Source organism: Lissotriton vulgaris, chromosome 2_1, assembly GCF_964263255.1.
Source record: "Lissotriton vulgaris chromosome 2_1, aLisVul1.2, whole genome shotgun sequence".
In the NCBI taxonomy this organism is placed as follows: Eukaryota; Metazoa; Chordata; class Amphibia; order Caudata; family Salamandridae; genus Lissotriton; species Lissotriton vulgaris.
The window spans coordinates 194,206,584-194,232,366 of NC_141687.1; the positions used below are offsets into that span (position 1 = coordinate 194,206,584).

The window sequence follows — 25,783 nt, forward strand, 5'->3', positions numbered from 1 at the left end:
GTCTTCAATAAAACAAATGTTAATTCCCAGAATACACTGCTGTGTGGGATTAAATATGAGATGTTTAATGGGTGATAAATATGCCATGTAAAATCTGATTATATTTGTTAAACTGCCAGGAAAACAAACTGTGAAAAAGATACAGTATCCGAACAAACATGATTAAAAAATGAAAGACGCCATAAATTATTGGAAGATGCTGGAGACACCAGTGGTTTGCTGATGAGCAGAACTTAAAGGGAGGAAGCACGGGCGAGCCTGCGGTTTCAGATTCAGCCACAGGGATCCTGGAAGTGTGGGAAAATGCAGAATACATGCAATCCAGTTATGGAGACAGATTGCCAAGGATATGAGGGCGGATGGCTATTTCAGTAAAAGGATTTGCCTATTCATCATCCGTTTAGTAGCTTTTAGCAAAGACTGTCCACCTTTTGGCACATTAAATCATGTCGAAAAATATTGAATGGACCTACTTTCTCTGGGGTAATTGGTCATTATTTTCAGCACCATGGTTAGTATTCATAACCATCAAGGCAGCATGTGCTGTAAGTGTTCTGTGTTGAACCCGGGCACTTGCCACCGCCTTCTGCCTTCTATGTTATGACTGAAAGGCTGGACGTGGGGTGTTGTGTAGAGCTGCATTGAACCAGTCTGGTGGCTGTCACTGCAGATTGATGATGTTATTCGATTGTTTCAGAGCAGGTCTTGGATGGGTCACCCGTTCATAAACAGGGTGTTGTGTATGGCTGCTATCAAGCTGATCTGGTGGCTGTCAGTGCAAATTGATGGTGTTATTTGATTGTGTTAGAGGTGGTCTTGTATGGTTCAGCCGTTCATAAACAGGGTGTTGTGTGTGACTGTACCAAGCCTGTCTGGAGGCTGTCAGTGCAGATTGATGGTGTTATTGGATTGTTGTACAGCTGGTCTTGGTATGGGTCATCGGTTCTTGAAGAGGGTGTTGTGTATGTCTGTATCAAACCAGTATGGAGGCTGTCAGTGTAGATTGATGGCGTTACTGCGCTCTGTAGCAGACGGTCTTCGTATGGTTCATCTGTTCATACAGAGGGTGTTGTACGTGATTGTATCAAGCATGTCTGGTGGCTTTCAGTTGAGATTGACTGTGCCACTGGTTGCCGATACCGCAGGTCTCTGTATAGTCCATCAGTTCATACAGAAAGTGTTGTACAGGGTTGTATTGTGCTTGCCTGGTGGCATCCATGCAGGCTGTTAGGATTATATTAATTGTATGACAACAAGCCTTGATAAGGCTCATTGGTTTATACTGAAGGTGTTATTAGACCGTGCTATGGGAAGTCTTGGTATGGCTCACCAATTAATCAATCAATCATTGCATTTGTAGAGCTTGCTACTTACCCGTGAGGGTCTCAAGGCGCTGGGGACAGGGGAATGCTGCTACTGCTCGAAAAGCCAGGTCTTGAGGAGTAATATGAAGGTCAGCAGGTCTTGGGTCTGCCGTAGGTGGATGGGGAGGGTGTTCCAGGTCTTTGCGGCGAGGTGGGAGAACGATCTGCTGCCGGAGGTTGCTCTTCGGATAGAGGGGACTGTGGAGAGGGTGAGGTCAGCGTAGCGTAGCTGGCGGATATGGGTGTAGAAGGTGAGTTGTCCATTGAGGTATGCTGGTCGAGTGTTGTGGAGTGACTTGTGTGCATAGGTGAGGAGATTGAAGGTTATCCTCTGGCCGATGGGGAAGCAGTGCAGGTCCCTCAGGTGGGGTGTGATGTGGTTGAGGCAAGGGATGTCAAGGATCAGGCGTGCAGAGGCGTTCTGGATGCATTGAAGCCTTTTCAGGAGTTTGGCCAAGGCTCCTGTGTAGAGTGCGTATCCGTAGTCCAACCTTCTGCTGACGAGGGCCTCAGTGACCGTTCTTCTCGTTTTAGTGGGGATCGACTTGTAGATCTTGCGGAGCATGCGGAGGGTGTTGAAGCAGGCGGAAGAGACGGCATTGACCTGCCTAGTCATGGAGAGGGTGGAGTTGAGGATGATCCCTAGGTTGCATGCGTGGTCGGTGGGTGTTGGAACTGTTCGCAGTGCGGTCGGCCACCAGGATTCGTCACAGGCCGAAGGGGTGGATCCGAGGATGTGGACCTCCGTCTTGTTCGAGTTCAGCTTCAATTGGCTGTTCCTCATCCATTCGGCGATGGGCTTAATTCCTTTGTGGAGGTTGGTTTTGGCGGTGTGGGGTCCTTGGTGAGGGAGCGGATCAGTTGGGTGTCATCGGTGTAGGAGATGATGTTGAGGTTGTGTAGTCGGGCGACGTGGGCGAGCGGTGCCATGTAGTTGTTGAACAGTGTTGGGCTGAGGGATGAACCCTGGGGTATGCCGCAGATGATCTTGGTGGCTTCCGAGTGGAAGGGGGAGGCGGACGCTCTGTGTTCTGACGGAGAAGAAGGAGGAGGTCGAGTCCAGGGTCTTCTCTTGGATCCTGGCGTCGTGGAGGCGTGTTTGGAGTGTGCGGTGGCAGACCATGTCGAAGGTGGCTGACAGGCCCAGGACGATGACGGTCATGGTTTCTCTGTTGTCTAGCAGGGTTCTGATGTCATCGGTGGCGGCGATAAGGGCAGTTTCGGAGCTGTGGTTGCTGCATAACCTGGGCTGGGACGGGTCCAGGATGTTGTTCTCTTCTAGGTAGCGGGTCAGTTGTTTGTTGACAGTCTTCTCGATGACCTTCGCCGGGAACGGCAGCAGGGAGATGGGCTGGAAGTTCTTGAGGTCCTTGGGGTCCGCCTTGGGATTCTTAAGTAAGGCGTTGATCTCGGCGTGCTTCCAGCTCTCCGGGAAGGTTGCTGTCTGAAATGAGATGTTGATGGCTTTCTGGAGATGGGGTGCGATGGTGGTGCTGGCTTTTTTGAAGATGTGGTGTGGGCAAGGGTCTGATGGAGATCCGGAGTGAATGGTGTTCATGATCTTGATGGTGTCTTCGTCATTGATGTTGGTCCGGGACAGTAGCTGTTAGAGTTTTGCCTCGCGGGCTGCGTCGAAGACATTGACATGTGGTTAGCCTTGGTCTCCCCTAGGTCCTTTCACACGCTCCATAACCTGCAAAACATCACAATGATGTTCTTTTGAGACGCTCCCTTAGTTACGTAAAGAGACTCGACCAAGCGTAAACCCTTGCTTGGCTTACTGTTCCAGTACAACGCCCTTTCCTTGCTTCCTGGTTGCAGAACAGCGTCTCTTTTCCAGCGTCGCTGCCCCGTTCCTGCTCGTTCTCATTGCCCGCCTCTATGTAGCTCTAGGCAGATTTGGGTTCCTTTTCCCCGTTTTCGGATATCATCTCTCATTCGGTAAGCGCTGTGGAACACCCTCGGCTTTTCGGGCTGAAAAGCCTTTCTTTCACGCTCATTCCAACCCCCCGCCAGAGTCCCATTTACAGTTGGCGTAGAGGGTCTTGTATTTCTCCCTCCACTCCGGGGGTTCCATTGGTCCGCCTTCAAGTACCCTGGAGGGTATCCCGCCGGTTTAGAGACACAGCAATTCACGTCCCTTAGATTTTAGCCCTAGTGTTGACCGGATGGTCTTTTCTGCTTTGTGTGGAATTATTTTCTGCCCTGTTGAGAGTGTGCGCGCTCCACCGGGTAATCACTTCCTGGGCCGGGCGGCACACCTCTTGTGTGTGTGGCTGCTCCGCTCTTCTTCCCCCCCTGGAGAACCGGCAAGCACACCTCAAATCCAAAATCCCCCTTTTTTCTTTCTCGTTTGAGTGTTTGGTGTGTGAGTGCGTCCTTTTACGGTCCTGCCCTATCTAATCTGGCATCAGACTTCCCAGGTGCATCTTGCCTGCAAAGACTTCCATTAAGGCGCCAATGGACTTCACTGGGGTAAGTGAGCCTAATTAACTAAGCACATGTCAATGTAAACTAAGGAGTTGAGTTACAGATTGTTTATGAGGTTATCACATGCCCTATTTGCTTGCAGCGTGATCCTACCAGACAGACCAGCATCCACCTTCCTGTTACCCCCCCTTGTATGGGGAGAGTGGTGGACACTCCTTGGGTTTTTCCCCATACTTTTAAGGAACAGCTGACAGGAGTGTTTCTCAATGTGCATTCCTGTTACTGTTTTTTGGAGGATAGGAGGATTTATCTTCGCTCCCGTGGAATCCAGCTTGTATCCTTTTCAAGCCTGACAGTAGCCGGTTGGTGCGAGTGGTAGTCTTGGGGGCGGGTATCTCCGTAGTAGTTGGGGAGGTTGTTGTGGCGTTGAAGCTGTCATGGATGTCTGCGATCTTGCGATGGAAGAAGGTGGCAAGCGAATCGCACAGGTCTTGCGAAGGTGGGATGTCGTTGGTGTTGGAGCTGGAGTTGGAGAGTTCCTTCTCAATGCTGAAGAGCTCTTTGCTGTTGTGTGCATTATTGTCTAGGCGCTCTTTGAAGGAGGCACTTTTTGGCGGATCTGATTAGGTGATGGTTGTCTGCGGTGGCATTCTTGTGGTCTGATTAGCTGTCCGGTGTTCGTTAACGGAGCCACTGAGCCAAGTCAAACTGAGGATGGTGTGTATGGCTGTATCACGGTTGCCTGGTTGTGGTCAGTACAGATTAATGGTTCATTGGACTGTGCTGGTGCAGGTCCTCTAATAGTCTGTTTATTCATATCAACAGTGTTTTGTAGGGCCTTATCATGCTTGCTTGGGGATTTCTGTTGTTGATTTGATGGTCTTATGTTAGACTCCTTTAGGTCTCCTAGACTGCTGGTCATTGCAAATGGATAGCATGGAGATGGACTGTGAAAGGTTTGAGTAGTACCTTCTAGCACCAATTGATGATGTTATGTTGAACTGTGTTATATATGATCAATGTTGTATTTGTAATTGTATTGTAATTGCACATATATAGCGCTTACTAACCCTGACGAGGCATCAACGCATTTTTCCGGCGAGTAGCACGGAATCCAAAGAGGATTAGTGGGGAATTAGTATAGTGAGCTATGAAATTAATTTGGGAGATTAGTTTGTTATTTGGACTGAAAAGGGATAGTGGAGCGATAGATGAGGGAAGGGTTTGCATTGATATAGTGCTTGCCATCCCTGATGAGGTGTTGAAGCACTTTTTGGCTGGTAGCGGGCAGTTATGCTTGCCTACAGAGGGTCATCTGATGGTGCACGAATGCATGAATAAAGCCCCATTTTAACAGGGGAGGGAGTGACAAAATGAGATTCCCATATTATTGGAAAATGTATTCCACTAGCACTTCCAGTACCAGTACCGCCCGTCTCCTTCTCAACTTCCCACATCTTCCCTTCCAGCACTGCTCCCTTCACTTCTGTCCTTCTCTCTCTAGATAGGGTCTCAAAGCACTCTGAAGTGATGGTGCATTTTCATAGAGCGTGGGTTTACCACCTGCTCGTTTCACCATACTCACCTGGGCCCATAAAACACATACACTTTGAACAGGTGACCTACTGTATGCTTCCCTACCAAGTTTAGATTGACCTATTTAGGACCTATACCATTGACTTACCAATCCTTATCACTGGTAGCTAAAGTCCTAAGGGATCAAGAGTGTTAGCATAATAGGCAGTAAAATAAACGTTTGCACTCATTGAACAACCACAGACTCGAGAAAAGTTTAACTGTTTATCTATGTAAAATTTAAATGTCAATGTTCATACTACATTAATCAAAATATGATCAATCAACAAGAGTTATGATTAAGCAGAGTAAATAAGTAAACTTTCGTTTTAAGCAATGAAACAAAGGAAGGGTAGAAAAGGGGAAACAGTACAAAGACGTAACCACATAGAATTTTTATAGTTACCTAGAATGATGTGAAGACCAAACCCTGGCCACGGGCTGGGATAAAGGATAGAAACCCCAAAGTGCCGGTGCCAGCAGGAAATAACAGGTGCAGACCAGCAATCAGGACAGATACGGACCAAATTGAATCAGGACAGGACCACCACAGGCTAAGAACGGCACCCACAGCTAAAGTACATTGCCAGCGTTTCAACCCTGTCTGCAGCTAACAGTCGGACCCCGATTGGGTTATCGATCTCCTTCCAGAACCGCGATTGGGTGATCGAATCTTTTGACAGAGTGCTCCGCCAGCACCTCTGCTCTCGATCGCCTATTGAGTGCATTGGGTCAGTGACAGGTCAGCTATTCGGACAAGTCGGACAATCTAGCTAGCTAAGCCTAACTTAGATATACCATTTTCCAGGGCAGTGTACCACCCCCCAATGTTGCAAATGTGTGAATCCCTCAATTTGATTGGTCAAAAAGATGAGGAGAGGTCATCACACCATATTGATATGAGGTAACTTTCATTCTGTATTCAAATTAAGTTCCCTCCCATAACTTTATTTTCCCATGCACTTTTACTCCACCAGTGAATGTTTCAATATCTATAACATTGTAATAACTTTGTATAGTTCAGCTTCCTCTGGCAGGGTTAAGGGGTCACGTTCCAGGGGTCACGTTCCCAGAGTTTTCACAGTTCATGTCTGATGCTGGCATGAGTTCAATGCGAATGATTCAGTAGCTTGAGTTTCTTTGCACAGGTGCAGTTCCTTCAAAGATGGAGTTCAGAAGTACGTCAGGCCCAAAGTACAAAACATGCAAAAATAGAAGAGAAACAAATTTAGAACAAGAAATAAATTAATGCACTGTATAACACTTATCTCTACTCTATTCCCATTCTTTTGTTTTAACTACAGCGTTAAAGATTAGGCAGAACAAACAATTTAGCAAAAGCAGCAATGCAAGCTTTAGCACATTTAAAACATAGAGAAGCCATCCTAGTTCAAATGCGCAGAAGCAAAAGTTTCCCACCAAGCGAAGTAATACGTCATGTCACGTGAGTGTGACATACGCATGCACAGTAGATATGCGGCCATTTTAGTGCTATAGAGTTACGGTTAGGAAAAGCACATAGGCGAGCTTCCCCTAGATACTAAAAATGTTGTGTGGTGCAATATTAATAGACGAAACATATTAGTACATTAATATTATTTTCGAGAGGGCTGCATACAAGCAAGTTGCTTTACATGCGCAATCTTGCTCCATCACATTGCATCCAGGAGATAAAAAGAAAATGTGTGTTGATTCGGTGTGCTTTTTTAAGATGTAAACAGTGCCTTAAGCAACCACTAAAAAAGTACTGTGGAGTGATACACCGGGGCTGTGTATTTCCTTGCTCTTCAGTGGACAAACGGACGAGAAGAGGAGAGACAGGAAAGTAAAACAGGAGTCTGCCCTGAGTGCAACCTCTTTTCAAGTCAGACTTTATTTGCAATTGAGGCCACACTGCAACTACAAGATCACCACAACTAAAGCACTAGTATTACAGTAGTTCCTCTACTGCAACACTACAATGACCATACTATAACTACAGTCTCAAAGCTACAAGTACAGCACTAAGGATAAAATGTTACAATTGCAACTATACATCCTCAGAATACTCCTATGACGCTGCTGTACCATACAAGGTCACTACAACACTAGAGATTCAGCACTACAACTCCACCAGTGCAAGTACAACACTGTAAGAAATGCATTACAATTATAGCATTGTACCCCAGAATTCATCCTGTGGTAACAGGTATCTTTGAAACTAAAGTCCTGGCCTACGCGGATGATGTCGCCATTTTAACACCTGATCCGGAGACAGCCCTAGTAGAGATAGAGGCAACTGCACTCTTATTTGGGTCTTATACAGGATATTCCTTAAATAGGAATAAGACAGTAATCTTATGTACACAAAACACGATTTGCTCTGACCCCAGGCGGGTCTATAAGGCCACGTATCTCGGAGTGCAGATTGCTGCCGAAACTCAAAACATTGTCAAATTTAACTATGAACCCCTTATTGATATAATAAGACAGGATCTTGCTAGGGTAAATAGCCTTCACCTCACCATCATAGGTAGGGGGAATTATATTAAAATGACTATTTTCCCCAAAATTCTATATTTATTCCGTACCATCCCCCTATTAGTAGATGATAAATTTATCAAAATCCTCAACTCCCAAATCTCCAAATTCGTCTGGCAATATGGCAAGATAAGAAGATCACTAAAATACCTGTCTCTCCCTTACAATCGAGGTGGTCTGGCTATCCCTCAACTGTTCCTATACTATTGGGCTGCATATATTCAGCAATTTGCTCCCTTGGTTAGTCCTTTACAGAATGAAGCAGGTGCCGACATTCCATCAATATACCAGTTGGCCCTTGGCTCTAAAGCCAGAGGACTCCTACTCAGACACTACGATCCTGGATACTATAAAAAAGTCAAATTCAAGATTGTTACAGGGGCTTGGAAAGCTTGGACTAAAATAACAACATTTTTGCAAATTCCTAAATACACCCGATATTCCCCACTTTGGCAATCCTCTCTCTTCTCGCAAAACATTAATGATGGGACTTTTGCCAACTGGAAGAGTTATGGAATTACATCTCTTTTTGATCTTCTAGGCTCCGAGAAAAAACTTAATTTTAGTTTCCTCCAGACTCAATATTCTATACCCAGCAGCGATTATCTTAAATTCCTTCAAGTTAGATCAAGCATTAATCATCTGCTTCCCAACATAAACTAGAACAGAATACCCCTATTGGAAGATATTCAAAAATCTTCTTCTAGAATAGGGACATTTTATAATGTACTACTTGCTAATACACCTGATGATATTGAACGTACAGAAGTAACCTGGGCTAGCAAATTAAACAATCCAGATGTGGACCTAGACAAGGTATTGACAATGGCCTCCCAATTCTTACTTTCCACCAATCTTAGAGCTCAGCTGTACAAAACAGTTTATAATCTCTATTATACACCTGCCAAGTTGTATGCCTGGGGGAAAAATGACAGCGACCGTTGCCCCAGGTGTAAAAGCGGACCTGCGACGCTTGTGCATATGTTCTACGAATGTGACAGCTTAGGGCTTTTTAAGAAAATGATTTGGGAGTTTTGGAGGGAGGTGTTTGGACGAGAACTGCCGGAATCACCAACTATTTTTATGCTGGGATATGATTGTACTTTGAGATTGCACCACAGTGAGGTAGTAATGTTATTTATCGGCTCTGCTGTATATCGCATTATCTTGGCTACTCGTTGGAAAGAGGAAAATCCTCCATGTTTCCAAAACTGGCTTGCTAGGTTCCTGGCAGTTTATAACTATGAAACAGCGATTTATGCTACTAGGGGGCCTAAGTCCAGGATGCGGGGGGAAAAGATCTGGTCTCCCATCATGGCTTGGTCCACTCAGTCTCTGTTTAATTGATATGTATTGCTTCCTAATATGCTATTAGTATCTTTTCGACTCATGTATGTAATCTATTCGTATTTGTCGTTTTTGCATTTCTCTGCTAGATAAACTATATAATGTGTTTTCTTTTATATTTAAACAATATGGATGAATTGGAATGAAATTATTTTCTAAAAAAAAAAAAAAAAAAAAAAAAAAAAACACAATTATAGCATTGTAGGACTACAATTACAGTGCCACCACAACCATGAATACAAACCTAAGTGTTAATACAGCACAACACTCCAAAACTAATGTGAAAACACCGCATCCACAGCTCCAATACTACTACCACTGAACTGCAACTACAGAACTAAACAATGCAATAACAATGCTACAGATTTTACAAATACACAATGCTTAATACCTCAGCAACATGAGGACTGCTTCACAATATAATTTGTGCCTGTAGACTTAATGTACAAGTATAAAACCACGGTTGCAACTCTCAAAATGCGATGTTACCATCATAAAGGAATTACTTATACATAGATTTATAGCTCTTCTTCCAAGTATGGGGAGCACGTCTTCCAGGACTAGTATGCTGTTAAAAGTTCGTTTAAATCCACAAAACGGGTGCATTTTTAGGAAATCATAAATTTCTCCCACACTCAGTTCCATCCGAAAAAACAGCTTTAATACTATTGAGAGTGAGAGCACAATCATTTCCTCTGATAGGAATATGACCACCTAAAATTGTTTGAGGTTAAGGAAAGGGACTTGTCCGGCGAGAAAAAATATTTCCCTGTTTATTGAAAAATACATAAATAGCATCTGCAAAGCATCACCCCTTCTTCACAACATTATCTTTACCCTCCCCCTAATACAAATTACCTTGCCTTCCTCTCCTTCCTATCACCCTCCATTGGGCCAGAACACCAGTTTCTCGGAGGGAAAACTACGACTTCATGCTTCCTACTCCTGAAGCAATATGTTTAATCTATCTCTTCACATATCCTACTGTTTATTGTAATTCTCTTTTATATATATTGTTACAGTGTCCTTATTTTATTTACCCTTTATGCACCTTGTGTAATTACTGTTGTGCTACCTTAACTATCTCTAGACTATTCCGGTCCACTTATCCTGCTGTCTTCTGTTATATATTGTCACTACGCATTTTGTGTTTTTCTATGTACGCCACATGCACCTCATGTAATCGCCATTGTGCTAACTCTGTAAAGTGCTCTGATACCCTCAGGTGAAGTTTGCGCTATACAAAACCTGATAAATAAATAAAATAGTATACTGAATACAAATGAGAATGTAGAAATGGGGCCGTATTTGAGCAAATGGGAGCAGATGAAAATGTAACTGGAAATCTATGACTGTTGCAGGTTATCTGATGTACCCTTGTAAACTTTTCCAAATTTCAAAAAGTCAGAAATGTGCATTCATGTAATGTAAAAATACCTGTGGGAAAATATTTTCATTTTCTTTCTGGGAATTGGGATTAGGGTCTCAATACGATGCCGGGCGGACTTGGTCCGCCCACCCCCGTAGCGGTGATTGGGTCCGACTGCCATGCGTGCGGCGGTCCCGCATATACAATTATGATGGGACCCCCCCACTGCTGCGGTCGGATTCCGCACCTTTAACATTGCGGCGGTGGCTGCTGACAGAAGCACTGCAGCGATGTTAAAAAAAGCATGTTGTGCATTTCACTGCACTACGTGGCAGTCTCTACACCGTGCCTGACAGTTGCAGTGAAATGTAGGGGGGTACCATGAGTACCCCCCAATGCACCCACACCTCCCCCAACACAAGGGGGCCCGCAACAGCCCCTGAAGACATTCTGTGCCAGCCTTTCAATGGCGTTTCAACTGCCACGGAAAGGCTGGCTTCCGCCGGCATCATAATGTGAGCATGCTAACCGCTCCGCCAGGCAACCGTGACGATTGCTACCGCTGGAAAAGCAGCCAACCGACTTTCTGTCTGCCACGATACCCACAGAAGGCCATGAAGAGGCACACTCACAACATCTTAAAATGGAGGAGGTTGGCTTCGTCCTCAGCCTCACCTGGATGAACAGCTCTACTGTCCCCTCCACTACCCCTGTGACCTCCGCCCCTCGCGCATTTCACGCGTTACTAGGTAAGGCTACCTACAACACTTACTGTTCGCACCTTTGCGACGCACCACCACCACCCAGCCAGTGAATATTCACTGTGTCGTCATGATGGCTTTCACCCAGGACACCCAAATTGTGTTTTAAAAAAAATACAAATCGAATGTTTTATGAGAGATTGATTTGTTTTAACGATGTTTTGCTCCACTCCATTATGCACTCCACTAAAATATGGGTTTATATAATTATCAGGCTGCATTAGATTCATATTTTACATATAGTCCTTCTCCCCAATCTACATACGTTGCTATCAGACTCCACTAAAAAAAAAAAACAATTTACATTATCTACCTTAGCTCGGCTTCATACTACTGACAGCGGCTCCTCCCAGAATTCTTTTCTTTTGAAGACTGTTTTCAGGAGAAATTCATTGTATTGTGTGGGTATCATGCACCCACTAGAGCTCCTGTCGCATTACCCATGAACAACTCCCAGCTCTCACACCTCCTGAAACGGCCCCCAAACCCGACCTTGACCCCTGCTTTATGGCCTCCAGTAGGTTCGTGCCCTGGTGCCCTCTAAACCCAGCCTTGAATCAGGGGCTTCCGCTCCTGCTCCATTGTTTCCCCGTCCTCTTTCCCGCCTGCTTTCCCTCCCTTCTCTCTCTCAGTCCAGGCTTGCTGCTGTGTTTCACCCTCCCCTCTTCATATTCTCTCTCAGGCACCCCTTTGTTCTTACGTTTTCAAAGTTCTCAGGCGTGAGAACGAATTAGCATTTTACAACTCAGGAAGTGATGTCACACAACCTTTAACCCCTATGGCGAGGAATTGACATCATTTAAATGATAACATATAAATGTCGATTTATTAGAACAACAAGATAGACAATGCTGGCAGAGTTTGTGGAGCAGCATGCTGATGTATCAAAGCAGCTCTCCCCGTTTAAAGGAGGACTTCACAAGGGCTCCCCTAGAGGTGGAGTTGTTTCCAGAAACTTCTGGAGCTCCGGGGATTCGCTCGGCACAAAGCAAAGCTCTGAATAAAGATGCACACAAAGCTCATGCACGAGTACTTCCCAGCAAGAATGACATATAGCCTTCTTGAGTGAGAGCTCAAACTGACCTCCAAATGTATAAGTGTCACTTACAATTAAGTGAGGTCTGTGTTCCTCTAGCTCCACCTCAACTCAAAACATGCAAGTCCTTTCTGCATGTTTGCCAGATAACCCAATGACTTGAGACACATGATATCCTGTGCCTTCCTTCTATAAACCACTTTATTGATACCACTGGCTTGAGGTGAATCAGGACTACAATTCCCAGAATGCAGAATATTGTTAACAGAAATCTCCAGTTTATAGCACCTTTTAGGTCCCCGACCCAAGTCTCCTATCATAGGGATCTTGGGAATGTTGGTACAAAGGATCATGGGAGGATGAATTGGGCAGTCGAGAAAAGGAGAAGAAGCAGGGCTTCGGCTAGCATGCGGAAGAGACAGGCCATGCACTCAGACAGATAATAGCTAAATATTGCACATCTGGTATGTGCTTTCTGTTCTGGTATGAACTTTCTATTGCCATAGGGGCATTAGGAATGAGGCACTCATGATGTCCCTATAGTCTTGTTTCGTCCCCAAGTGCCCTTGGCTACTTGGAGCCTATGTTCCCTTAGTTCTGTGTCACTTCTCCACGTACCCTACGCTCCTGTCCACCCCATGTGGCCTCTGGTGCTCATGCACTGCTCCCACCACGTTCCTCATGAGCTCTGTTATCACCCTTCTGCCTTCCTCTCCAGGTGTTTCCTAGTCCAAGTACACCACCCTTCTTTCTATCCCTTTCCTCCTTTGGCTCCATATTGTACTCTTGCTTAGTTCCCTATGTGCACTCCGATCTTCAAATTCCACGCACTCTTTCTCCTGAACGCAGCTCTGGTCCGTAAGCCATATTCTCCCCTCCCTCTTTCTCCCTTCCCTTCTCTCTTCCCACCTGTTCTCTCCCTATGTATTTCACTCTCAATTGTTTCCCAACCTCTACCCCTTTTTAGGTCGAACCTGTACCACGCATGCGCTGCTCTGCGAGGCATGCTGTAGTGAGGTAGTGACTTGAAGCTCCGCCCATGTCCCGCCCATCTTTTCAACTGGCTCCTGTTACCGTCTTTGCGAAATCGTTGCTTTTCATTCCTGAATAGGCTTGTTAGTCCCTCCTTGGTACTGCCTTGTCTGCATTTGTAACCTCCCATAATGACTGGATAATTTTACTTGTCTAATTTATCTTGGCTGTGAGCACTATGTTGTTCAATGATTTGCCCCTATTTTACCCTCTACGTCGCAGCATGCCGCCCAGTTTTATTTTAATTACTAATGGCGGTCTACTTTAACTATAGCGCCTGCAATTCTTTACTTATTTATTCATTTTAGCAGCAAGGCCCGCTTTAAGTAAAGCAGCCGCGCTTATTTTTTTTTTGTTGACTAGTGCCCATGGGGCACTTTCAAAGTAATGGAGACTGCACCTCTTTCCCCTTTCTTTAGACAAGCCGCGTATAAAGAAAGGTGTGTGGACGCTATTAAAGTAAAAGCGTGGAATGGGCGCTTTTATAAAAAAATAATTTTTTGTCAACTTGACAAACAGATGCTTTTTTTTGTCAAAGCCCCCATGCAGCGGTTTCACTTTAATGTCGGCCACGCCTCTTTCTTTAGATGCGGCATTTTTAAAGAAAGGGGCGTGGCCTCAGTTAAAGTGAAAGCGCAGCATGGGGCGCTTTGACAAAAAAATATATATATATTTACAATGCAATAGGTCTCGCATTTGCGAGAGTTTGAACTATTGGTATCGTAAATGCCAATGACTCAAATTCTTGCAAATGCGAGACCTATTGCATTGCAAATGTTTGTTATAACTTGTACCTGCTGGCATTCAGAGTCTTTCTCGCTCCAAGTGCCTCTGCAGTCTTCCTTTCACTGTAGCTCTCTGATTCCAAGCACCTAGTTTAATACTCACCTCTCTCTCTCTCTCTCTCTCTCTCTCTCTCTCTCTCTCTCTCTCTCTCTCTCTCAGCACCTGTGTTCTCCCTCCAAGCTTCCAGCTATTTCTACCCTGTGATCTCAGTGTTTGCAACATGCCTCACTTTTGAGGCTCCTTGTGAACTGCCAGTCTCTCCCTGCTCTGTTTTTAGATGTGCTGCTTGGTTCTGTGTGGCCTGGTATTCCTTATTGCGTGGTCCCTCTTATCCGCTGTGCTACTTTGGCCTATCTGTTTCTGTTCCTTCTTATTAGACTCGCTGACCCTTTTGTATGCCAGTGTTTCAACTTATGCACACAAACGCCCAGCCCTACCCTTGTTGGTATGCAGAGGTCCAGTTTTGGTCTCTAGTGTCTCTTCAAAGTGTCAATCCTGCCCTTGATTTTGGATAGCTCCTTTTATTGGATTTTAGTATACCTGTAGCTGCAGAATGTGAGTTGAGTTATCTTCTTGTTCTTAGCAACCAGTCTTGGTCTTCCTTGAGCACAATTGATTCCTGTATTCAGTGCTTCATGCTCTATTTCTTTTTGTCCTCTCTTGTGTTACATAGAAATCATTATTATTCCCAAAGGTGCAAGTGAGAGGCCGGGGATTGGTGCCTCTGACAGACTCACACAGCGCTCATCCAGAAGAGCTGCTGGATGTCTTCCAAAACCATGTGATTAATTGCTCCTTGCCTTATTGTAAGATCTTTCCCCTGCACACAGCAACGTTTCTGCATAGCATACAACCTATCAATTATAGTAGTTTGTCTATCGTTCCTCTGCTTTTTATTATTTTCTGCTGCCTTCCTGTTGTTTTATGTATTGCATATGCCTTATCTGTCTATCGTTCCTCTGCTTTTTATTTTCTGCTGCCTTCCTGTTGTTTCATGTATTGCATATGCCTTGTCTGTCTAGTCTTCTCTTTACCTAGTTCAGTTCCAATATCCCAATCACAGTCCATTGCAACCTGTTCCAATCTCAGCTTCCGCCGTGCCGTCTCCTCCCAGACTTTTAGGAACTCCCTTGTGTATACTAAACCCCTGCTCCAGAGTTGCCATGTCCCTGCTGACCAAAAGCTCTTGCAGTTTGTAAGGCAAGTCCCGTTCCGGCAGGGTCCCCGACACATAAAAGGTTTTTCAAAACCTATATGAAACTCTATTTGTTCTGGGATCGGCATTATAAGTGATACAGCATTTATCACTTACATTTACATTTGCAACACTGGGATAAATGTCAGCGTGTAAAACCTGTCAAAATATACTGGGGCAGATTTATGTTACCTGGCGCATCCCCAGGGATGCGCCAGCTAATGCGCGCCACAGTGCGCCACAGCTCCGCCACCCATGGTGCGCCGCATTTACAATGCGGCGCACCATGATGCAAAAACGGCACAGATGCGTGACGCATCTGTGCCGGAAAGGTGGTGCATTGCTAGAGTTGCGTCGCAAGCGCGACGCAGCTCCATCAAGGCTCGGGGGTGCCCCATCTTTACAATGCTGCATCAAGACCTACGCCTGCTTCAAGCAGGCGCAGGGTTTTGACGCAGCATTGGCCTGAAAGTGACTGAGTGAAATCTCATAGATTTCACTCAGCCACTTTCAGGAGGCGTTCCTGCGCAGGAACGTCCCCCCTGCGCCGGAACGCCCCCCCCCCTGCGCAGGAACGTCTCCTTATGGCGCAGGGCTTTACAACGTGATGCATCTCCTAGATTGTTTGCGCCACCGTTGCGTCAAATAAAGTGACGCAATTGCGGCGCAAAGAGGCACAAGGGCATCATAAATCTGCCCCACTGAGTCGTAAAAGGCTTGCTTATTACAGGAAACGGCCACTATAACGCGGCCGTTTCCACGAAAACCTTTACCACGCATGCATTACAACGCATGCGTGGTTACAACGACAGCCTTTACCACGCATATCTTCACTACGAGATGCGTAGTAAAGGCATGTGTGGCAAATGTTAAAAAAAGAAAAAGGGAGCTTGGGGGGCTCCCCACAAGAAACAGAAAAGTGTGGGATTAAAAAAGGTAGTGGGGTGTCTACCCCCATCCACAAAAAACGCACCTGATGAGCCGGAACTTGAGGCAATCAGCGTTGTTTAATAGGAAAGGGAAATACATTTCCTCTTCCTCTTTATGACGTACGACATCAGTGACGTCAGCAAGGAAGATGTAGAGATGACATGAAGAGGTAAGATGGAATTTTAGTTTATAAAAAAAACGAATAAGGGTTAAGGGCAGGGGTAATTATAAGAAGAGGGGGCTGTGGGGTCATGAAAAGGTACAGGGGAGGGGTATAACCTTTATCAAGAGTATGCCCTTACCATGCATAAATGTACAAGGAAAATCGTTGTAAATCTATGCCCGGTAAAGGAATATCCGTGTTAAAGGTTATGCGTGGAAAAAGCATTCTGTTGTAACACATGCGTGGTAATGGCATGCATTGCAACGAGATGCGTAGTAGCGACATACAACCGCTAATTACAGGGACGTCGATTTTGGTGTGGAAATTACCCAAATCCCTATCTTAGTCTCCACTGTTATTGTAAAGATCAGAGTAAGTGCTATATTTCACTCCCAGTAAATCCTAAGCCCTTTGTATTGAATGCGATTGGATGTGATAAATTGCACAGCACCCTCTGGGACACTCGTCTTGTATCTTTGAGCTGTAGTGTCATTATGACATCACATCTCTCCACGGATTTTTTTTCATATTCCTAAAATATCTTCTCTTTCTTAAATACAGAGGACATAACCCCTCAAACTACTTAAGTCGAAAGTCTTTTGGCTTCTTTTTATGCACTTGGTCTTGCACCTGGTCTTGCCCATGGGGTGTTGGTTGAGTCAATCAAGCTGCTACTGTTGCTGGGGTTGGTGTGATGTTCATGGCTTTGTGTGACTCCAATGACATGGCACTTTGTAGCTGTAGCTTGTGGTTCTGCTGAGACATCAGAATTTGGTGTCCTGTTCTTAGAATGGAAGAGGTTCTCTGATTTATATGTCTTCTCTGGTGATTGTCTGCTGGGGTGTTTTATTGAAATATGATGTGACTGCTGTTTATGTTGAACCCTGGACTTCTAAACTCATGGACTGTCATTACATGCTTTATGAGTCTTATTCTGTTAGCAAAACCAAAGGGGATGATGGGCGGAGTGTTGAACATTGCAAGCACTCACCCCCAGTCAACTGATCTGGGTTTAATCCAACATCATTCTTTAGCTCACTCCGCCTCCCCAGTTCAGACATGGCCATATGGAAATCAGTCTGAACCTGCGCCTCATGGGAACAGTCCAGCCGAACTGCGAAGCGATGTCATTCCTAGACGGAAACCAGCATCCTGGAACCGGTTTCTGGCTAATCAGCCGTCATCAGCCGGGCTAACTTTAATCCAGTGGCAAAGTGAGGAAGGTACCCACGTCTGGGCATACCCTGCCAACTTAGGGCAAACAAAGCAAAACCAAAGGGGATGATGGACAGAGTGTTGAACATTGAAAGCACTCACCCCCAGTCAACTGATCTGGGTTTAAATCATCATAATTCTTTAGCTCACTCCGCCACCCCAGTTCAGACATGGCCATATGCAAATCAGTCTAACCCTGTGCCTTTTGGGAACAGTCCAGCCCAAACTGCCAAGCCATGTCTTCCCTAGACCGGAAACAAGCATCCTGGGACCGATTTCTGGCTCATCAGCCGTCATCAGCCAGGCTAGCTTGAATCCAGTGGCAAAGTGAGCAAGAGACCCACGTCTGGGCATACCCTGCCAATTTAGTGCGAACAAAGCAAAACCAAGGGGAGGAGCTACTTGCCCGTGTAAAATGGCCGCGTAGTCTCTCGGCTCTGCCGAGTCCACTCGCCGGCCCCATCATACTGCTGGAAATCCTGCCTCCCGAGCCCATAACATGACATCGGAGGTTGCCGGGGACATCTGGGGCTAACTTCCGTGAGTCAGTGTGGCTCCGATCGGGAGTTGTGCCCGTTTGTGTTTCGGGGCCTGGCCGCGACTGAGACCGGGGACTTGAGTAGTGCTGCTAGCCGCCCTAGAATGTCACAACAGCGGGGACCCGAACCGGAAGTGGAAGACCGGGTCCCCGAGAAAGGACTAATTGACTGGTGGTGGCGGCGGAGAGCTGAGCGAAGGCGGCTGGTAGATGTCCCTCCCACCCCCCTCCTGGACGGAGTAACAGCTGTGGTCTGGAGGCTTCTGGACCGGCTTCACTTGGGGAGACTACTGGAGGGGGAGATTGGCACCGGAACATCAGCGGGAGATATGGGCAGTGGTGCTGTTGAGGCCCTCCCTCCCTCGGACTAACTTTCAGAGCACTGGTGCTGCGGATGGGTGTAATCGGAGCAGGAGTGTAGATTGCTCCGGTTGGTGCTCGGCGACAGCCTGCCTCCACTTCATTGGGGCGTGATTAAGTAGCGCTGTGGATCCCTGTTTTGGCATGGTGGGCCTGGGGGGAGTGGACTGGATGATCGGCTCTCTCAGCGACGACAAGTGGAGGGCGCCCAAAGGTACTGTAAGGGGGTGCATTGCCCTGAACGATTGCCGCTGGGTACTAAATTGAAGTCGGAGTGACTGTGTCCCCCTGGATACCCGCCCTGATGTATCATCAGACTAGTCTATGCGCTTGGTCCTTGGGGCGCAGAAATACGGGGTGTGGAGCCATAGTGGGGTAACCAGGACTGGGCCCTACGCAACGTGTAACATGGCGTCCAAGCAAGATGGGTAGAAAGACTCCTCTAGATCACAGAGAGCCCCAAAGCTTGTGCAGACCAATAAACTGGATCTCTATACCCAACCTAGAGACTCGCCGTCTTTGACTGTGGTTTCCGCAGCGCCCTTGGACAAGGAGGGAGAGGTCACTCTGCAAGACATCATGGGCGCTATTGATGGTGTGAAGACTTCCCTGGGGCAACAAATAGAGAATATGGATACTAAGTTGGACACTGTATCTATACGGGCAGACCTAACTAAGGTGAATGAAAAGGTTAAGTCCTTAGATATTAAGAAGTCCAGTTTGGTTGACGATGTTGCCCAGCTCCAGCAGAACATCCAGGTGCTTAAGTCTTCCCACGAGCAGGCGGAGTATGAAAGCAGGGTCCGAAGAAATAATATACGTATCCTGGGTGATCCGGAAAAATCAGAGAGACCAGCCCCTGACCTATATGTGGAGGATCTCATCCTTAAGCATCTGCAGCCTAAGGGCCTCAGCAAGCTATTCACTGTGGAGCGTGCTCACAGAGTGCCAGGCGGGAGGCCGAGACCCGGGGCCCAGCCCCGCCCGCTGATCGCCAGAATATTGAATTTCCGCTACAGAGACCTTATCCTGCAGTCAGCAAGAGTTAGAGGCCCGGTTCGTGTTGATAATGCCACCCTCTCCTTTTTCCCGGACTTCACACAGTCAGTACAGAAAGAGCGTCGGAACTTTCTGGCAGTCAAAAAGAAACTGCGTGATTGAGGCCTGAAATACACCATGATGTTCCCTGCGTGCTTAAGAGTGGAGGCACGCGGAAGGGCTTGGTTTTTTGACAATCCTGAGACTGTATCTGACAGGTTGGACACTCTTCCTAGTGACGGAGCCGAGTCACTGACACGGACGGAGGAGGGAGCTGTACAGGAACAGGAGTGAGATGCCTCCAGCTTATTTTGCAGAATTGTCATAGAATGCTGGGACTGGGTTTGAGCGCAACCGGATTGCCGTGTGGCCCACTGTGACGTTGAGTGTTTGTTTGATTTGGGACTCGGGGGGTGGCTGTGTGGCCTTGGGGGGTCAGGGGTAGGTGGGTGGAGCGGGGTCCTCCTCCGTTGTTTTTTCTTTCTTTCTTTGAAGTGTTCGGGGCGACAGGCAGGTTTTAAGGGGCAGTTTTGGGCCCTATCGGCAGGGCAGCGGGGAGGGAGGATTTTGGGAGTGTGGTTAATGGTTCATGTTGTTAGTGTTGTAGGTTTCATCAGCATTAAGTATTGGTCAAATAATCAGCATATGGGGGGAGGAAAGCGGGGCTGGGTAAGCGATGGGAGGTAGTGAAATAAAAGTCCTGAGTTGGAACGTTAACGGGCTGGGGGATAAGATTAAACGTGGTGTTGTTCTGCAATATCTTAAGAGACAGGCACCAGACGTGGTGCTACTTCAGGAAACTCGCCTGATTGGCAGCTCATGTAAAGCATTACATAGAATGGGATATAAATTGGTCGCGCATTCAGGCTTCACCTCTGGTTCGAGAGGGGTGGGAGTGTTGATCCGAAATACATTTCCGCTGTCTGTTTCCTCCACTTTGGAAGATGGGAGGGGTAAGTATGTAGCTCTATCAGGTCTGTGGGAGGGACACCACTTCACCTTTCTTTCCATTTATGTTCCCCCCGGGCTTCAGAGTACGACTTTTGGGGACTTAGGGTCGGCCCTTCTGTCACTCCTTGAAGGTTTTTTATTTTTGGGAGGCGACTTTAATGCAGTCATGTCGGGAGTACTGGACAGACACCCCCCTCGAGAGCTGGGGCAGGCGACAAGATGGCAACCCAAATTTGTAGAGGCGATGGGTCTTGTTGATTGCCGGAGACTGCGGCATCCAAATCAGAAGCAATACCCATTTCATTCTGGGGCGCATAATAGTCTCTCACGCCTGAACTATTGCCTTGTCCTGGCAGTACAAGCTTCATATGTGATGGAGGTTAGCCACTTGACTAGAGAGATTTCGGACCATTCTCCGCAATGGATTCATGTAGTTGTACATCGCAGCTCTGCAGGGCGAGTGGCCCCATAAACCTATGGTATTTGCGCAGTCCCAAAGTTCGAAAGGACCTTCTTGTTAAACTGGAATAATATTTTGTTGTTAATGAGGGATCGGTCTCCTCTTCGGTATTCTTATGAGAGGCTTTTAAAACGGTAATTAAGGGTCAGGTGTTGTCACTGATAGCGGGCGCTTGGAGAGAGAAGCAGAAAGAGGTGGTGGAATTAGAGTCAGAAATTGGAGGCTTGGAAAGAGAGTTGGAACTAGAAGTGATGCAGTGTAAGCTTCATCATTTAAGCCTTAAACAACACAATTATAAAGCTCTAGTTATGGATAGGGCAAAAACTCTTGGCAGGGAAAAACAGGGAAAATTATATGATTCGGGAGGCAAGGCAGGAAAACTTATCGCCTGGTTGGATAAGAAGGAATGGGCTAGCCGATTCGTCACTGAACTCATTACGGAAGAGGGTGAAAGTCTTGCTGACCCTCAAACTATAGTTGATGAGTTTGCCAGGCATTTTAAAACTGTTTATGAGTTGGTCTTGTCTTGCCCTGAAACGGACTCCCATCTTTTACTCTGTGATATACAGCTTCCTCATCTCTCTGTTGAGGATAAAACCTTTATGGAAAGTGAACTCACGGCAGACGAGATTGCCTTGGCTATCCGTTCTTTAAACTCTGGTAAGGCGGTGGGCCCTAATGGTCTCCGTATGGAACTCTACAAGCTTAGGCCGGATCGTTTGGCGCCTTTTTTGAAGAGTATGTTCTTGGAGTCTAGAGAGAGGGGGACTCTTCCGAGAGACCAGAGGGTTGCATCGATAGTGGTTATACACAAGGAGGGTAAGGTCAGGACCTACTGTGCCTCTTATAGGCCTATTTCTCTACTTAATGCCGAACCAAAGATTTTGGCCAAATTATTGGCAAATAGGCTTATCAAGGTCATTACGGAGTTGGTTCATCCTGACCAGTCAGGCTTTATGCCACACAGAAATACGGCTTTGAATTTGCTTAGACTTCATGGAGTTTTGGCTAGGGCTTATACGCTGCAAGAACTGGCTATAATTGCATCACTAGACGCCACAATGGCTTTTCATACGATCGGATGGCCATATTTGTGGGCGGTGTTGGCCAAATTTGAGCTTGGCCCTAACTTCATTGGATGGGTGCGCTTGTTATACTCGAAGCCCTTGGCACAAGTTGTAATGAATAATAAAGTTTTGTCCTCCTTTTTGCTGGGGCGAGGTACCCGGCAAGGTTGCCTGCTGTCTCCCCTTCTTTTTGTGCTGGCTATAGAGCCTCTGGCCACTTCGATTTGCTGGGAGCCTTCAATCAAGGGGCTGCGGTGGTCCCCTGACTGGGAGGACCGCATATCTTTATATGCTGATTACATTTTGTTGTATCTGGCCTCCCCCGTAAGTCTCGCATTGTGGTTTGTGATGTCCTTGCCTCTTTTGGGCGAAATTCTGGTCTATCTATCAATTTGAGTAAATCTGTCTTATTTGTTTTAAAGGGTGATCCACCTGTACCCCCGAAGAATTGTCCTGTACAGTTGAGTGTAGAGGGATTCAAATATATGGGGATTATTGTGTCTTTTGATCTGTCGGTTAGATTTTCCCGCAATCTTCTTCGCCTCTTTATTGACTCGGGAGTGACATATTCAATTGGAGGAGGTTCCCTCTCTCATTATTGGGCAGGGCTGCATTGTTTAGGATGATGGCCCTCCCTCGTTTTATATATGCTTTACAAAATTCTTTAGATATGGTGCCTTCGAGCTATTTTCATGAAATTGAGAGTCTACAGAGGACTTTGCTTTGGGAGGGGAGGCCTCGTATCGCACTGCATAAGCTGACCCTTTACTGGTATGATGGAGGCATTGCCCTTCTGGATGTTACACAGTATTACTGGGCGGCCCATTTGGCTGCAATTAATCATTGTACGTATGGCCGGATCGATGATCCGGGCTATGCAATGGACAAGTGGCTTCTTCCCGGTAATCATTATAATAGAGCCCTATATTCTCGACCTAATAGGGTTAAGTTGACAGGGCCTACTAAACATTCCGTACACGTGTGGCATGGGGCCACAAACGCACTGGGCTGCAATAATAGATTGATCATGGCCACCCCGCTTTGGGACTCTGAGAGACTTGGTAAGCTATGGAAAACGAAAGGTTTTGATAGGTGGGAACTCATTGGTATCTCCTTGGTTAAAGATATTTTGGGGAAAGGGGAGATTACATAATTTGTGAAAATGCAGGAGGAATATAAACTCACACTCTCTGAATACTTTCGGTATGGACAGGTTCGACACTCTCTTCTCTCGCTATTGCCAGGTTGCGCGGAGCCCTCCTCTTTGGAAGATAGAGTATTGGATGGACATTTGCCCGACTAGACAATCTCTCTTATATATAAAAAATATATTATTCAGAGGGCTGACTCTCTGGGGGAACTTAGAGACAAATGGCTACAAGACGGAGTCAAATTAGATGACGAAGTCTGGCAGGTAGGGGTGTCCTCTCTCCGGGAAGTTGCGATCTTGGCTCACTTCCGACTGGTTCAGCTAAAAATGTTACACTGAATTTATTTAACGGGTCCTAGGCTGGTACATACAGGTCTTTTGGAATTGGGTGTCAAGGTCAAATAACGTCGTCCCTTACCTTGTCTTGATATGAGACGCGTTGTGAATTCGCAGGGACGCAAGGGACCAACCTCCCTAAAGACTAACCCCTTCCTGGAGGAAGTATAAAACACTACAAGATATGAGCTAGACAAAGGGGAGAAGGGCCGGTACTGGACATAGTTGTTCTTGCTGTCGACCTGCGAAACAACATGAACAACTAAATTACTCTCCTTGTTCTAATCTTTTTATAAGCACTTTATCAATGACCTCTAACTTTCTTGCTAGAAGTTCTACCTCTCGCCTACCTGCGAACAGCTGTTGTCAGTCTTCCGTCCAGTATGTCTTTCTTGTCTTGTTGGTCAGTTTTGTCTGAAGGGATTCTGTTGTCTTGTCTTGTTGTGAATTCAAACCATATTTTTCTGTAATAAACAAATAAAAGTATTAAAACATTTGTTCTATTTCTTTTATTTAGAAAACACCCTTTTTATCTTAAGAACTAAGGCCTATCTCTTTTGACTTACTTAGATTGCGTTCTTTGTCTTTATATTCTTTGGTTTCATCCAGATCTAAAATATTAGGTTTTTATGGCAAGAAAAAAACAAGCGCAAAACACAAGAAACTCATAGATACAACATTTGGAAAACTCGCCTTTCCAAATCACCTTCTGACCTTTGATTCCATTTAAACAAACCCTAAATAACAACTAAATACTTAAATCAAGTTTCTATATTTGTTATTCTCTGAAGTTCTGTAGATCGTCTCTTGAAAGAGGGGTTCCAAAAATTGTTCCGTATCCTTTCTTGCGAAGGGCGCCTTAACTTAGAAATGATAAAACTTATCTTTTGTCTTTGCAGGTTCTCTCGGTGAAAGAAGATGCCAGGCTTTAGCTCCGGTGAAGAAGGAAGGCCTCAAGGTCGTAAATCAGGTAATCAGCTGATTTCCTTGCACCGGGAGTCCACAGGTCCTTTCTCTCGCGCTGGCAGAAGTCAAAGCGCCTTCCAGAAGGATGGGTGCGGTTTAAATACTCGACCGCACCCAGCCGCACCTTACGTATGCGTGCGCTCAGCCAGATTCAGGCAGGGCACACGCGAAGGAACACATACAGATGCTAACATCCTGGAACAAGCCTGCATGTTATTCTCAAAGGGAAAAAGGCACAATGGTATGAGACAATTGCATTAAATGATAAACAGAGGCTTCACAAAAACGGCAATCAGAGGCTTCATGTTTCCTAAAGCTACCATTACCATTTACATAAGTACCAAACACATATCCCCACATTACTTCACATAAGGAGTGCTGGTGCATGGGAAAGGGGCGGGTTTTTATAAGGCAAGTGATGCCAAGAAATAAGTGAAGCCTAACATACATAAAGGCTTCACACGGAATCATGACAGTACTCCCTCCTCAAGATTCCCCCTAAGACTGTTGCTATAGGCCTAGGTTTTGAGGGATTCTGCATATGGAATTTCCTTAGAACTCTTGGAGCATTTTGCAGATGAGCGATTGGTTCCCATGATTTTTCCTTCCAATCAACCAAATAGAATAATTTGCCACAAATTCGTTTGGAATCTAGAATTTTCTTGACTTCAAATTCTGAATGACCATCAATTAAGACAGAAGAGGGAGGTCGAATCAACCTAGTTTGGGGGTCAAAATGTTTGATCAAGGACCCATGAAACACTGGATGAATCCGATATTTCTTAGGAAGGAGTAGTTTTACACAAACCGGATTAATGATTTTAACAATGGGAAAAGGTCCTATAAACTTGGGATTGAATTTCTTGGTTCCCTTTATGGTCAGATTTCTAGTACTTAACCAAACCTTATCTCCAGGACTGTACTGGGGTTGTTCACTTCTGTGTTTATCAGCTGCCCTTTTTTGAGATTCTTTTGCTTTGGCCAAATTATATCGAGCTTCCTTATGAATAGAAGACAACCCAGAAATATAATCATGAATTGCTGGAACTGTATTATAAACCTTAATGTCTTCTGGAAAACTTTTAGGATGGAAGCCATAATTACAGAAAAAAGGAGACATATTGGTGGAAGTATGTTCAGCGTTATTGTATGCAAATTCCAGAGTGCTTAAGAGATCAGACCAATCTCCAGACA

The 25,783-nt window shown here is 45.8% G+C and overlaps 1 long non-coding RNA gene across 1 annotated transcript in view; it reads left to right on the forward strand.

Annotated features, from left to right (window-relative positions):
* The window catches only part of LOC147729826 (uncharacterized), a 169,297-nt gene that overhangs the window by 54,359 nt on the left and 89,155 nt on the right, over positions 1-25,783 (forward strand). The window contains exon 3 of the long non-coding RNA XR_015308557.1: positions 24,523-24,593. This is a non-coding gene — a long non-coding RNA (uncharacterized LOC147729826). The remainder of the gene's footprint in view (positions 1-24,522; positions 24,594-25,783) is intronic.